The sequence below is a fragment of the Cnephaeus nilssonii genome (genome assembly GCF_951640355.1).
Source record: "Cnephaeus nilssonii genome assembly, chromosome: 20".
Lineage (NCBI taxonomy): Eukaryota > Metazoa > Chordata > Mammalia > Chiroptera > Vespertilionidae > Cnephaeus > Cnephaeus nilssonii.
The window spans coordinates 19,471,868-19,487,045 of record NC_137091.1 but is presented as its reverse complement, the minus strand read 5'-3'; positions in this window follow the sequence as shown (position 1 = coordinate 19,487,045).

Sequence of the window (15,178 nt, the reverse complement as noted above, 5' to 3'; positions counted from 1 at the left end):
AAAAAAACTAGTTATATATTTTATCCTTTTTCATTACCACACTCTAACTATATAGGTAATTAAATGAATAATTTCTATTGACGTCAGTAAATTTTGAGAGGTTTTATACTATAAACTCCATTAACAAAATATTTTAATAAAAGCTAGTTATATGAATCCTGAGATTTAAAGGATAAATGGGAAACAATAACAGGAACTATTCTTCCTTATGGTAATCATGTCAACCTGAGAGATTACAGTGAGGGTCTTCCTTATGAGCCCAACATTTTGTGAGGTGCTGGGGTTATAAGGACAAATATGAACAGAGAAAAATAATTGCAAATAATTAGCAATATAAAAATATATTGTCTTATTGAAGGAAAGCTGATAGCATCTTTATCATTATATTAACTTTTCTCAATTTTCTGAAAAGTTAAAATTTATGTATTATTTAAGGCCTAACTCAAATTTATCTTCATTCACCTCTCCTACTTTGGAACTCATCACTCTCTCCTTGAACATGTGTAGCACTTATTGGTAACCCCAATAACTTAACTATTCTGGAATAAAGAGATTCAGTATAAGTTAGAAATGTGTTTGTTGAACTTCTTGATTTTTTAAAATCTTTTATAAAATTGTCGTACCTGTTGAGTGAAGTCCCATTTAAGGCTTTTCTGTTTGGTGAGTTTAGAATATGAAATGGGTTAAATAGACCAAGCCATCTTTTTGGTACATCTCAGATGCCTTGTTACTACATTTTCCCTTTACCATCTGAGGATTGATACAACAATGTTTCCTAGCCATCTTCCTTTGTATCTTCTTTTTTAAAAAATATTGATGTCCATCAGTCCACTGACAGTTCAGTTTTATAAATTACTGATTTATTTATTGGGATTATTATTTTTTAATCCCCCATCCTTAGCTGGAGATGCCTCACAACTTGTGGGTTTGCTTTTCTTCTCTCTTCTGAAGGCTGACGCTAATATTTTAAATTCTGGCTTTCATCCCAGTACAACAAAGAAGGAAGGAAACTGCAAGATATTTTTTTTTTTTTAGATATTGAAGATTAAAGTTGTATCAATAGTTTCTATACTGTTAAGATGTCAGTAGTCTGAAAACTTATTTATGGATCCAAAGCAATCCCAACCAAAGTTTTCTTTGTAGATATCACTAAGCTCATTCTAAAATTTATATGGAAAGGCAAAGCAGAACAAAAACAAGCTTGAAAAGAATAACAGTGCAGGAAGAGTCGCACAAACTCATTTTGTGCACTAATATAATCAATTGACTATGGAGAAAGAGATGTTTTTTTACAAAAGAGCACATGTTGCATGGATTTACGTATTTATTTTTATTGAATTAATTGGGGTGACACTGGTTAACAAAACTATACAGATTTCAGGTGCACAATTCTACAAAACATCATCTGTACGCTGTGTACTGTGTTCACTCCAAGTCAATTCTCCATCCATCACCATTTATTCCACTTTACCTTCTCCACCTCCCCCACCCTTCCTGCATGGTTTTATTTATATGAAGTTATAAACAGGCATATTAATCCTATAGTAGGGTAAACAGAATAATTGTTGCTTCTAAGGCTATGGATATATTTTTTGACTAGTAAGGGACATAAAGAATATTATAGGATGACAGTATTCTAATTATTGATAAGAGGTGTGTTACATAGGTGGATGCATGTCAAAATTCAGTAAATGTATTAAAAATTGTGCATTTCATTATCTTTAAATTTTATAAGAAAAAATAACTGTAAACTAAAAAAAAAGTAGTACAACATTTTAACTACCTACCAAAATAGCCTATGAAAATTTGCAAGAACAAAATATCATTAAACATTCAGGCAAGATTCACAGTAATTTCTTGGGATAGAGCCCCACTTACATAGGAGATGTTATTAATATCTCTTTAAGATGTTTTTTCCTGTTAGAGATTTCCTACATAGAATGGGATGTGGAGAAATTGTAGTAGGTCTATCAACAAAAAAGATTAAAGGGATAGAAAATGAAACGGGGGAGAGGAAAGATAAAAGGAACTTGGGTTATTTTGTGTAATTTCTAGAACAGAAGTCGGTAGATTTCTTTACAGTCATCTTCGATATTTATAAGGAAAATGTGTTGGGTTCATTGAGACCCAGGAAAGTATTGAGGTCTTCTATCCCAGCCTCCTTTTTTGCAAGTGAAAACATTGATGCCCAGAGATCAGATATGACTTGTTGAAGATCCCATAGCTCATTCACGGTTGAGGTTTGGAATAGGACTCAGCATGCCTAACTCCAGATATCAAGCTAAAAATATCAAGGCATATTATTCCTACAGATGTGAGAACTCAAGGGGCATGTTGTAGAAAAGGTTCCACTAATACAGAAATATGAAATCTATTTGAAGAATATAATTTTCACAATGCCTCATTCATATACCTCTATTCTTAGTCCTCCATCTCTTCCTTACTGTCCTAGAACAAAGAATTTGAAGTTACTATAAACTTGCCTCTAGTTCCAGGGCAAGCCCATGATGGGAATAAGTGAGTTAATAATTTTCTACTTGCTACAGTTTTTGGTTCTGTTAATCTAGCCCTTAGCCAACTGTAACCATGGCTTTCCCTGGACATACTGGCTGGTTTCAATTGTAGTTCAGTTACAAGGAGCATCAACACTTTTCCTTAGAACCTTAAGCTCCTTTTGGACCTTGTGGAATATAAACATGAAGTTTAGGGCTTCTCCAGTCATTTTTCAACCATGGGGGAAACCTTTCTGAGCATTTAACAGAAAAACAGAAACAAGTTGAATCAAGAAAATAGCCAAAAAACTAAAAACTAAAATTAAAACCTTGATCAAATTTTGCCCAAATTCACTATGAATGTTGAAATTACATGCTCAACTAAATTTTCAGTCATTTTAAACTATGCTTCATTGAGTTTTCTGGATATTTACAATCAAAAGCATCCAAAATAATATTAGCCAGAGGAAATATTTCTTATGAAAAATAGATGACTAAGAGTTATGTATTCCTAACAATTTAATTACTAAAACAGATAATATTTACTGTAAAGTAGTCTGAACTTTGCATTACATTATGTTGTGTGTACATAATCCTGGCAAAAGCCCTGTGAAGTAAGCAATACTGTGATCTTATTTTACAAATCAGAGAGTTATAGGTGAAAATAAAATGCTTCCTATGGATGGTACTTAATTTCATGCAGCCACAATGTGGCAGGGTTGGAATTTAGCCCAAATCTGTCTCATTTTAGGGCTGTTGAGAAGTCCTTCTCTTTCTCATACTTATTGAATGGAAGGTGTATCTGGTACAAAGCAGTCTTTATTGACTTAGAGATAATTGAAGTTCCACTTCAGTCTTGGAGACTTCAAGTTTCTGGGACTTATTGTGAGCATGAAAAGATAGAATGGATGTAAACCCTCAGTGTTGTACACGGCCCGTATAAAGTGCTATAGGTTAAATTTTATCATTAGTATTAGTTAATTATAGTAAATACTACTTTTTCTGTTCTTGTTCTTAGCAGTGGCCATAAGTAATTCCTATTCCTCCTGGATATAAAAGCAGTAAGTCGAAGGGTAGACCAGGCACATTTCAACTGAACTGGATCAAAGAGGCTGGAGCTACTTCTAGCAGAGGAGTGTCCCAGATGCATTTTTGTCAATTACGAGCTCTGCCAATTCCTGTCCAGGACAGTTGTGAAACTGTACAGAGATTTTCAGTTATTTTAAACTGATCAATTATAACCACAACCTGAAAGCAGTTACAGATTGTCCTGGAAGAAAGGACTACATAAAGGGAACTAAAATTTTTTTTGCATATTTGTTATGATACAAGATCTTATGACACACTAGAGGCCCGGTGCATGAAATTCGTGCACGGAGGGGGGTTGTCCCTCAGCCCAGCCTGTACCCTCTCCAATATGGGACCCCTTGAGGGATGTCCAACTGCCCGTTTAGGCCCGATCCCGGTGGTATTGGGCCTAAACGGGCAGTTGGACATCCCTCTCACAATCCAGGACCAGGACTGCTGGCTCCCAACTGCTTGCCTGCCTGCCTTCCTGATTGCCCCTAACCGCTTCTGCCTGCCAGCCTATCACCCCCTAACCACTCTGCTGCCAGCCTGTTTGCCCCCAGCTTCCCTCCTCTGCCAGCCTGGTCACCCCTAACTGCCCTCTCCTGCAGGGTTGATCACCTCCAACTGCCCTCCCTTGCAGTCTTGGTCCCTCTCAACTGCCCTCCCTTGCAGGCTTGGTCTCTCTCAACTGCCCTCCCTTGCAGGCCGGGTGCCTCCCAACTGCCCTCTCCTGCTGGCCATCTTGTGGTGGCCATCTTGTGTCCACATGGGGGCAGGATCTTTGACCACATGGGGGCAGCTATATTGTGTGTTGCAGTGATGATCAATCTGCATATTACTCTTTTATTAGATAGGATAGAGGCCTGGTACAGGGGTGGGGGCCAGCTGGTTTGCCCTGAAGGGCGTCCCAGATCAGGTGGGGGTTCCCTTGGGGTGTGGGGTGGCCTGAGCGAGGGGCCTGTGGTGGTTTGCAGGCTGGCCACGCCCCCTGGCAACCCAAGGGGAGGCCCTGGTATCTGGAATTTATTTTCCTTCTACAATTGAAACTTTGTAGCCTGGAGCAGAGCCAAGCCTGGGGCTCTGGCAGCCATTTCTGTGGCAGTTAATTCACCTTCTACAATTGAAACTTTGTAGCCTTAAGTGGGTGAGCCCGGCCAGGGTGTGCGGAAAGCTTTGCTTCCCCTGTTGCCGGTGGCAACCCTGGCCTGCTCTCTCAAGCTCCATTCTGCCGCCATTTGTTTGAATTTGTTTACCTTCTATAATTGAAACTTTGTAGCTTGAGTGGAGGCTTAGGCCTGGCAAGGGCAGGCGGAAAGCTTGGCTTCCTCTGTTACCTAGGAAACCTTGCTCTCTGTGGCTGTAGCCATCTTGGTTTGGGTTAATTTGCATACTCTCTCTGATTGGATGGTGGGTGTGGCTTGTGGGCGTGGCTTGTGGGTGTGTCAGAGGTATGGTCAATTTGCATATTTGTCTATTATTAGATAGGATACTTGGATTGTCGCAGTGCACCAGGATCCTGCAATCTGTGTATTTATGAATATGCCTCTACATATATAAATGTGTATCCTCTGTTCACAGACACATGCAAAAATAGTCATAAGTGAATGCTCAAAGCCTAATAAACTTTTCCTGCTACCATCCCACCCCCTCAATCCTGCAGAGACCTAGTAGGACACAGAGGAAAGTCTCTATGCAAAGAGGAGAGGTCACACCTCCCTACAAAAATTTAGTTGATCATAGTTGGTCTGGCTTGATGCTTTTAAAAGTCTAAAATCATTTTTAAAGATGATTGCTTGTATAAATTATTTTTGAATGGAGAAGAGTGGGTAGGGTAACGAATGCATCCTACTTTTTATACTAATTTTCTACCTCCAAGTAAATTTTAATTTCGGTTCTTGAGGCCTTTGGTGTAAATGAATATTTATTTCTTTTTTTCTTATATAAAAAATGAGCATATTAGCATGATTAAAGTTGATGACAATTTTATTTACATAATTATAATGTATAGCTTATAAAAATGTATTCAAAATAATGTCCCTTGTGTGTGGTATGTGCATTTTTTTTTCCAGGAGGGAAGTAGAAGGGGAAAAAATGGAGATGTGTTTGAAAGTGAGAGACTTTTCATTCCCCAATATGTTTGTAGCAGGAATTGGGCGTCAGTATGTATCTTATGTGAACATGATTACGTCCCGTGATCCTCAGTGACCTGCTCTGCTATATACAGATGATCATACCTCCTTGATAGGGTGGTTGTGAGGATCAGATAAGATAGTGATAGAAAGGATAAATACTAGCAAGAATCGAATTCAAATAATATTTAGTGTGATATTTATAATTCTTAAAAAAATATGCAGTGATTGAGAGCTCAGACACTGAGGCCCGGCAGACTTAGGTTTGAATCTTGGCCCTGGTTCCATTGGCTCTGTGGCGGAGCACAAGTTGCACCTACTCTATAACTTCAGTTTCTTAATCTGTAAAATGGGCTATGGATACATCCTATCAGCAAGCTGGTGTCTTAAAATGCTGAGCACATCATCAAGCACATCATAAGGTTCCAATAAATACTGTCCATTATTATCCAGGGACATTGTAGTTGCTGTTGTTGTTGAACAAGACAATTGAAGACAGAGAGCTTTGAACCTGTATCCTTTTTAAAATATATATATTTTATTGCTTTTTTACAGAGAGGAAGGGAGAGGGATAGAGAGTTAGAAACATCGATGAGAGAGAAACATTGATCAGCTGTCTCCTGCACACCCCCTCCTGAGGATGTGCCTGCAATCAAGGTACATGCCCTTGACCAGAATCGAATCTGGGACCCTCCAGTCCGAAGGCTGATGCTCTATCCACTGAGCCAAACCAGTTAGGGCAAACCTTTTATATCCTTTCAGTCTTAATTTTCTGGGACACTGAATCTCCATGTCTTTTTTTTTTTTTTTGCATGCTTTTATTGATTTTACAGGGAGAGGAAGGCAGAACGAGAGAGAGAGAGAGAGAGAGAGAGAGAGAGAGAGAGAGAGAGAGAGAGAGAAAGAAACATCGACGTGAGAGTGAGACATTGATTGGTTGCCTTCTATACTCACCCTGACTGGGGGATCAAACCCATGGTATGTGCCATGACCAAAATTGAACCCACGATTTTTCAGTGTACAGGATGATGCTCCAGCCAACTGAGCCATATCTTCCAGGGTATGAATCTCTGCAAAAGAGTTAGCTGGCTGGGTTAGATCTTGCTCTACTATTGTTCCAGTATTTGCAAAGACTGAATCCAAAATTGTGGAAAAAAATAAGTTTAGTGAGTCTCACCTCCAATTTGAAATGTAACCCATTACAAATAAGCATCTCAATAAAATGTTTCATGCAGCTAATCTGGTTTTACCATAGGTTTTGCCAATATGTGCCAGATAGCTCTTCAGAAACATAAATGTGAATAAAGCTTTTGAGTCCTTCTAGGAAATGTGTAGCATTATATCATCAGCTTCTATGATTCTAATTTATCTCTCCAATCCTCTTTCAATCCCACAAACAAGGAGAGAAATGCAAAACTCAGCATCCAGTCCCACAGAGACCATCCAAGCGTACACCTCTGTGATTCAAACCCCTGAATCTTTTCCTTGTTGATTGAAAACCCAAGTTTCCTGACTTCCCAGGCTGCATAGATTAATGGATATGACCATGAACTATGGTGTCATGGAGATGTGAGCTTGAGTTTCTCCATTCCAGTGTACTGCCTGTATGGTCTAGAATTAGTTATTTAACCTGACTGTCTTTGTCTGTAAGACTAGGATAATGGTTCCAATATCACAGGCTTTTGCAAAGATGAAATTCAATCATGAGTGTGAAGTCCTTTTCATGCAATAAGTCATCCATAAATGGTGGCTTTTATCCTTTCGAAGTCTTGGTGATACTAACTTCAAATACAGTTTTGTGAGTGAACAAACTTCATTCTGCATTTTCAATCACTGACATTCTAACACTTAATGAAAAGAAAATCTCCTAAAAATATGTCTTATGGAAGCTTTATTATTATTATTTAACCCAAGTGTGGGTCAACTTTGAGACATATGGTAAATCATTTGAATGGAATTAATTCAATCCTGATATTGATTACTCGTTCAAGTTTATCATTGTTCACAAATGTGATCCTTTACAGAAGTGTGGTCATTTATCTTAGAAATCTGACAGATATTCCCTTGAGACAAATTCATTCCGTTTACACCAGCCAATGGGAAGAGTTAAGCATTGGCTATAATTTTTCTTAATAAAACATCAAAATGCAACTTACCAGCCCTAGTTCAGTGGATAGAGCCTTGGCACATGGACTGAAGGGTCCTGGGTTTAATTCTGGTCAAGGGCATATACCTTGGTTGCAGGTTCCCCAGCCCTGGTTGGGGTGCATGCAGGCAACCAGTCAACGTGTCTTTCTCACATCGATGTTTCTCTCTGTCTCTCCCTCTCCCTTCTACTCTCTCTAAAAATCAATGCAAAAATATCTTCGGGTGAGGATTAATAACAACAACAAAAACAAAAAATGCAACTCATCAAAACTACCAGGAAAACATGATTTTATAAATGGAGGGTTTTTAATTCTCTAATGTCCTAAAGGTGATATTGTAATGTAGGCTTTGTTCTGAAAATCATTGTTTACTTTCCTGTTGTTTAATTTTTCCAATCAAAATGATCACCTCTAAGCATAGTAGCGTATAGAAGGGCTGATGGCTGTGGATATGGCATAAAAGCCTCAGCTCATTTATTTGTGTAAAGTCAGCATGTCCATCCAACACACATACTCCACGTGTGGGAGTCATTCTGTTGGCACAACTCTCTTGTATTCAGTTTTAGTATAAACTCAGTATTATACTTTAAATAGCATATTAAGTAGCACCTTTAATAATTTCAAAGATTTTCTTATATACACTTGTCCTTTTTTTCCCTCTCCCAAAATTTCTACAAGAAATATACACTGAGTGGCCAGATTATTGTGATCTCTGAACGCATAATAATCTGGCCACTCAGTGTACTTCTCTTGAGTACCTCATTTATTTGATATCAAAGATACTATAAATCATGCACCTGATCAGTTTTCCCCTTTGCACTGGCTGATAGAAAGCTCAGGGCAAATAGGTGGTTGATCTCCAGCAGAAGTCTAAAATACTTTTGGTACCTATTTGAGATATAAATACACTGAGTGGCCAGATTATTATGCATTCAGAGATCATAATAATCTGGCCACTAGCCACTAGCCAGATTATTATGTGTTCAGAGATCATAATAATCTGGCCACTCAGCGTATTGTCCCATTTAAACAATGGAAGAGATTGTAATTGATACAAAATCACATGGATAATAAAAGGTAGAGTAAAATCTATAGAGTGGGTTTTATTTTGTGTATTATGTTTAAGTGCTACTTCTACTTAAACACCCATTACAAATAACTCCTTCTGCTGTCCATTCCTTTACCTTTGTGTATTTTTTAGAGGTAACAGTAGACTCAATGTAAAATTACTTCAACATAAAAGAAAAAATATGATCATATCTCCTATCAAGAGTCCTATCATAAATACACATTAACACCAGGAAATGTGAGGTTCCATGCCATCAGGTATCTGTCTTCCCATCCAGCTGTCTGTTATGCTATAGAAATGACTTTGTTCCTTAGGCTAGTTCCCCTCATGGTCAAGAGATGCAAAGATGATGCAGAGATGTAAGAAAAAAGCCTGCTTTAGCCGAAAGAATAGCAGATCGTGAAAGCAAATTACTCCAAGAGATGATTCTAAACAACATCAATACAACCCACTGAAGAATTAAATCTTCACATTATTAAGAGGATTTAATTAAGTGAAATTCTTTTGACAGGCAGATTTTAAAATGACATAACCTGTTTTCTGAAACCAATAAGATGCCAAGAAAGAAAAGATTTTTTATTTATTTTATTCACATCATAAAAACAGATGCAATAAGTGCTTGCGACCCTCTGAAGGTATTTGACAAGCTGTCCCATCTGCTTTGCTGGCACTCTACCCAAGCAGTGTGGGTGGTTCCGAGTTCTGAGTCATCTTTCTCTAACACTTGCATAAGTTGGCATGAGATGGAACCTTTAGATTGGAGGAGGACATGTGATATTTTTCCTCCTGTAAATCAAGGTGGGAGGGAGAACACAAAACAGTGTTCTGAGAGTATAAATATTGGAATTGCAAATAGAATCGATTATTAATATCTCTATACAAAACTAAGAGCCAGTTAGGGCATGAATAAATCTGACACGAGGGTCTAGCAGTTATGAACAAATCCCCTTTCAGGCATGAGGCTCTCATTCTCTCAACTACATGGAGTGTTGTCAGCTGATCGTGAACTAAATTGCTTTCTGGGAATTTGTCCTCACCCAAAGAGATCTCCTTCCATGATCATGGTCCCTCCCAGAGACACTCTATATTTACCGACTGGTTCTTGGCGGGGGGTGGGGGAGATGCCTAGTTTCTTTGCTTCGAGGCATGGCAACTCTGAAAGTTCATCCCAACTCCAGAACTCCCAATGGAGTCAGCTAACACCTTTGCTGTGAATGCATTGCCAGTAAATTGCTCCAGCCCTTTGTCTGATCATACGTCCAGCACTTTCCCATAAACTTCCTACATGCAAATTTCCTTCTTAGAATCTCTCACCTTCACTCGAATGGATGTTTCACAAGAGATGAAGAAATAAGGATAAATCAACAAATTTCCATTATACTTGTGATTCCCACCGCATTATAGCATTGCTTATGGGAATAATTGTGTCCATTAACTCTTATTTCGAGTCTAGACTCAAGCAATGCAATTTTAATCACAGAAACTTGTTTTATATTTGCTACCTTTCCTTAAACTAAAAAAAGAAAGAACTTCTTCTACAGATATATTTGAGTTCTTTTATCACCCTAGCTTTACACTTAACTTCCAAATAAAAAATCCATTGTATACCACACATTTAGGGAAGAGATAAGTACCATCGAATCATTAAACTAGAATTATGAAAGGGTGAAACACTGAGGTCTATGTGTGTGTGTGGGGGGGCAGGGTGGATTGTGGCTAGGAAAAATATATTCTACCTAATTGTATCACATGTGCCTTAACATTTATGAACATTCGTGCATTTGACAATTACAAATAATGTAGGGAATAACCATTCTGAATTGCAGTCAGCCTGGGGAGAATTGGATGGATCCTTCTGTTTTTGATTTTTCCCCTTTTCTCATTCAAAAAAAAAAAAAAAAAAAAATCCTGGGTCACTGAAGAAAAAGCACTTGGGCCTGATTCAGTTTCCAGGTAGTTAAGCAATATCAGAAATGCCAAGGCGCTGAACTTCAGCATAAAGTGAAACCGTGCCCTGAACACTGAGTAAGCTAATGGCCTGCGTCACCGTGTTCCCTATCAGATCGCCCTCCCTCCCTTCCCATTCCTTAGTAAAGCAGCATCTCTTCCAGGTGAGCACTCGGCAAGGGCAGGCGGGAGAGCGGCCTCATCTATTCAGGTGACACAGCTAATCGCCTTGGACAATATTCATTTGTGGCTGAAGTGAAGCATTTCCAGACCAGAAGTGACACTTGGCTGTTATAGTGCTATTAACACCCAGGTCCACAAACGCAGAGATTTCCACCAAGGGTGCCGAAACCCATTTCAAAATAAATCATTTGACACCCGGATTGGATAACTCCTGACCAAACATTAACACAGACTTTTCAGCATAGATAAATACAAATGGTGTTCTGCAAAGCGTCATTTGAGTGCTGTGAAGTAGAAAAGGTATGAAAAACTAAGGAGTGAGTATTTTAATGATTGAGTTTGTATAATACAAAGGGACCTAGACAAACATTTTAAAATGCACTTGATTTTGCCTTCTTGAGAGGTTAAATAGCTAACTCCCACCCAGCCGGTGTGGCTCAGTGGTTGAGCATTGACTTGTGAACCAGCAGATCACATTTTGATTCCCAGTCAGGGCACATGCCCGTGTTGTGTGCTTGATCCCCAGTGTGGGGCATGCGGGAGGCAGCCAATCAATGATTCTGTCTCATCATTGATGTTTCTATCTCTCTCCCTCTTCATTCCTCTCCAAAATCAATAAAAAATATTCAAAAAATAAAAAATAAAAGCTTAGCATAGGATAGTTTCCATCCAAATGAGATCTTTTCTTATAATCTATTCAAATCTCATGTAAGTGTGATAGTTCATTTCAATTCAGTGCAAGGTTACAGTTCTCTAATTTGAATGAGATAAAATTTAGTAAATTAGCGGAACACTTGGAAAGTGTAATTCTTTGAAAGAACCAAATGCATGTTGCGTTTCACCACTTAAGAATGTAAAATATCTAGCGAGCAGGAAAATTGGACATCAGGAAAAAGAGTTATGTGATGCTGGTAGCTAAATGGGTGGTTTAGGTAATGAGTTAGGGTCTGCCTTGGTTTTCTAATGCATGGAGTAAATTCTAGACCATCACCACCATCCACCTTCATAGAGATGGTAAGGATATGGGATCATAGACGTGAAACTATGTATTGAATACTTAGTGTTCCATGTCAGCGTTTCTTAGGCCCTATTGGGAAGACGTAAGATGATGTTAGGTAGTAAAGAAAAACATGTTTGCAACTTATCATTATTGCTTCCCAGGTCTACATCGCCTTTCTTTGTCCTGGGTTGTTATCTCAGAGCCTGTAAGTCTCTCCCCTCTGCCAGGTGGTGCCATGTTGGCCTCCGTCCATAGAGACTGAGAACGGGGAGGCAGAATGGAGACAGGCTTTCCTTCTTGATTCCTGTGCATGTTTCTCTTCGTCTTGTGTCTTCTGTTGGTGGTCAGGACACCCAGTAGCAATGACACTGCAGCTCGTTTCTTAGAATGAACTTGAATCCATGACACCTCATCTGGTGGCTTCCTATGGATAACTCAGCCCCAACCCTTCCTGCCTTCCAAGGGCTGTATCTAAGGCAGTGGTTCTCAACCTTTCTAATGCCGCGACCCTTTAATACAGTTCCTCATGTGGTGGTGACCCCCAACCATAAAATTATCTTCGTTGCTACTTCATAACTGTAATTTTGCTACTATTATGAATTGTAATGTAAATATCTGTGTTTTCCGATGGTCTTAGGCGACCCTGCTAGCGATTCTCCACCTGTGGGTCGCGGCCCATAGGTTGAGAACCGCTGCTGTAGAGCCTGGTTAGAATCCTTTTCTTAAAATTTCTTTTCGTTGTTAACAACTTTTTTCTAGTCAGTGTTTCTTTCCATTAAATATTTTCTGTTCCCATTACCAGAGCACTTTCTGTCTTCTGACTTGACCTTGACTAATATACAATGTATTTAATATTTTTATGATAATTTATGTTTATTATATATTCATGATTAGGCGAAAATTGATTATCTTATGACAGAAATTCAAAGTTTCCACCTTACAACAACTCGCTTTTCAAATGTAAATAAATTGACATAAATGTAATATTATGTAAATAAGCATGAAAGTAGTTCACAGATATGGCAAAATTGCAACAGTGTTACATAAATGGCTAAAGTTAAGGAAAGTCTGAACTGTTTAATAAAATATCTAAGTTACTTAGTAGTAATTCTTGGGTGTCTAAATGATGTCACTTGATAAATTGAGAATAATGTGTTTACTTAAGCACATAATTCCATTTTATGCTGTCAACAGCCCTGAGCAGCTATTCTGTTCTTCATTTAATACCAAAAAAACAAAAGGGACTCTCAGAATAGTTTAGGCCAATTGTCCAAGTAAGATTCCTACTACGTGACAGATCTGGGACACAAATGCTGGTTCATCTAATTCCAGTGTCTCCGCATCTCATTTGTAATAGCAAAATCCTGAAAACAAGCTGTCCCGTTGAAGTAGGGTACTAGTTGAATTATAGCTTGCCACAATAATGGAATAATATTAGTAAAATTAAAAAATGAGTTACAAACATTTACTGACCTGAAAATATAACCATGATATATTGTGAGTTGAAAAAAAGTTGCTGAACTGTGTGCATTGAATGACTCTACTTTTGTAAAGTAACATAATGTATAGGTATGTACATGTGTACATATAATTGTGTTTATAAAGATATGAGAAGAACCAGGAAGGCTGTTCCTTAGTCTCTTGTAGCTGACATTTTAATTTTGTTTGTTTGTTTGTTTGTTAATCATCACCCAAGAATATTTTTCCATTGATTTTTAGAGAGTGGAAGGGAGGTGGAGAGAGAGAGAGAGAAACATCGATGTGAAAGAGACACATCAATTGGTTGCCTCCCACACCCACCCCGGCCAGGGCCAGGGATCAAGCCTGCAGCTAAGGTATGTGCCCTTTACCGGAATCCAACCGGGGACCCTTCAGTCCTCGGGCCAACAATCTATCCACTGAGCCAAACCAGATAGGACTTGGAGTTGGAATTTTAAATGGAATTGTGGGACTTCCCTAAAGTTATGAGTTACCCTTCCTTTTTTAGGTTTTTCCCCCCAGTACGTTCTCAGTGTATTTGGAAGTACATTGTGTCTTACAACTATATCAATTTTCTACTTTGCCTCATTCCCCAGTGACATGAAGCTAGTGGATGCTTTCCCTGGAGGCAGCAGTCAGAGAGAGAGAGCTGAGGAAGATATTACTTGAGAGCAATGTCAGCAGAAAGCCCCAACTGGCATGTGGTTTCTCTCCAGACTCCCCAGGCCAAGTGTCCTCTGGGCTCTCACTGCCCATCCGAATGAAGAGGCTTCTCACCATAGTGGCTAAAGAAGTGTGATCTACAGATCTACAGCATCTTCTCTCAAAATGTGGTTACTCCTTATAAACTCTTCTGCCATGAACTCTCAGCTAGAGCCAGAGAAGTTCCAGGTTCTGAACATAAAAAAGTGCAAAGGCTGACATGGTGTTTTTAACTGCTTTCTCTCCACCCCATCGACGAGGGAGGGATTCCAGCACTAGGTTGATTGTGATGGATGAACCCAACACTAGACCGATGAGACTCTTAGTTTATCAGTTGCATGGACCACAGCCTGGGGAGGAGGACACCACATATCACGCAGGGCCAAAGGAGTGTTGCCCTTGGGGACAGATGAGCAGTCAGGGGCTGTGGGAGGCAGCCTTTGCAGTATCAAAAGGGTGGAGTGTCCCCTGGTCGCTGTGAGGGAGGGTGTGATTGGTGTGTTTGAATAATTCTGGCCAAGGACTAAACACTGATATTCGGGGACTGTATCTGGTCTTTGATAAAGAGAATTTTTTTGGCCCGACTGGCGTGGCTCAGTGGTTGAGCATCAACCGGTTAACCAGGAGGTCATGGTTTGATTCTTGGTCAGGGCACATGCCCAGATTGTGGGCTCCATCCTCAGTATGGGGCATGCAGAAGGCAGCCGGTCAATGATTCTCTCTCATCATTGATGTTCCCTTTCCCCCACCCCTCCCCCTTCTTCCCTCCCTGAAATCAATAAGGGATATCTATATATATTTTTAAAGAGAATTGTTTTGGCTTGGGGGCCTTATTTATAGGGCCAAGTGGAAGGGGTATTTGCGGTCAAGCCATTTAAGACCTTCTCAATCACCAGGTGTCAAGGCTGCACATACTATTGGATCTTCATGTTAGATCTTCGGCACAAATGGACCAGGGT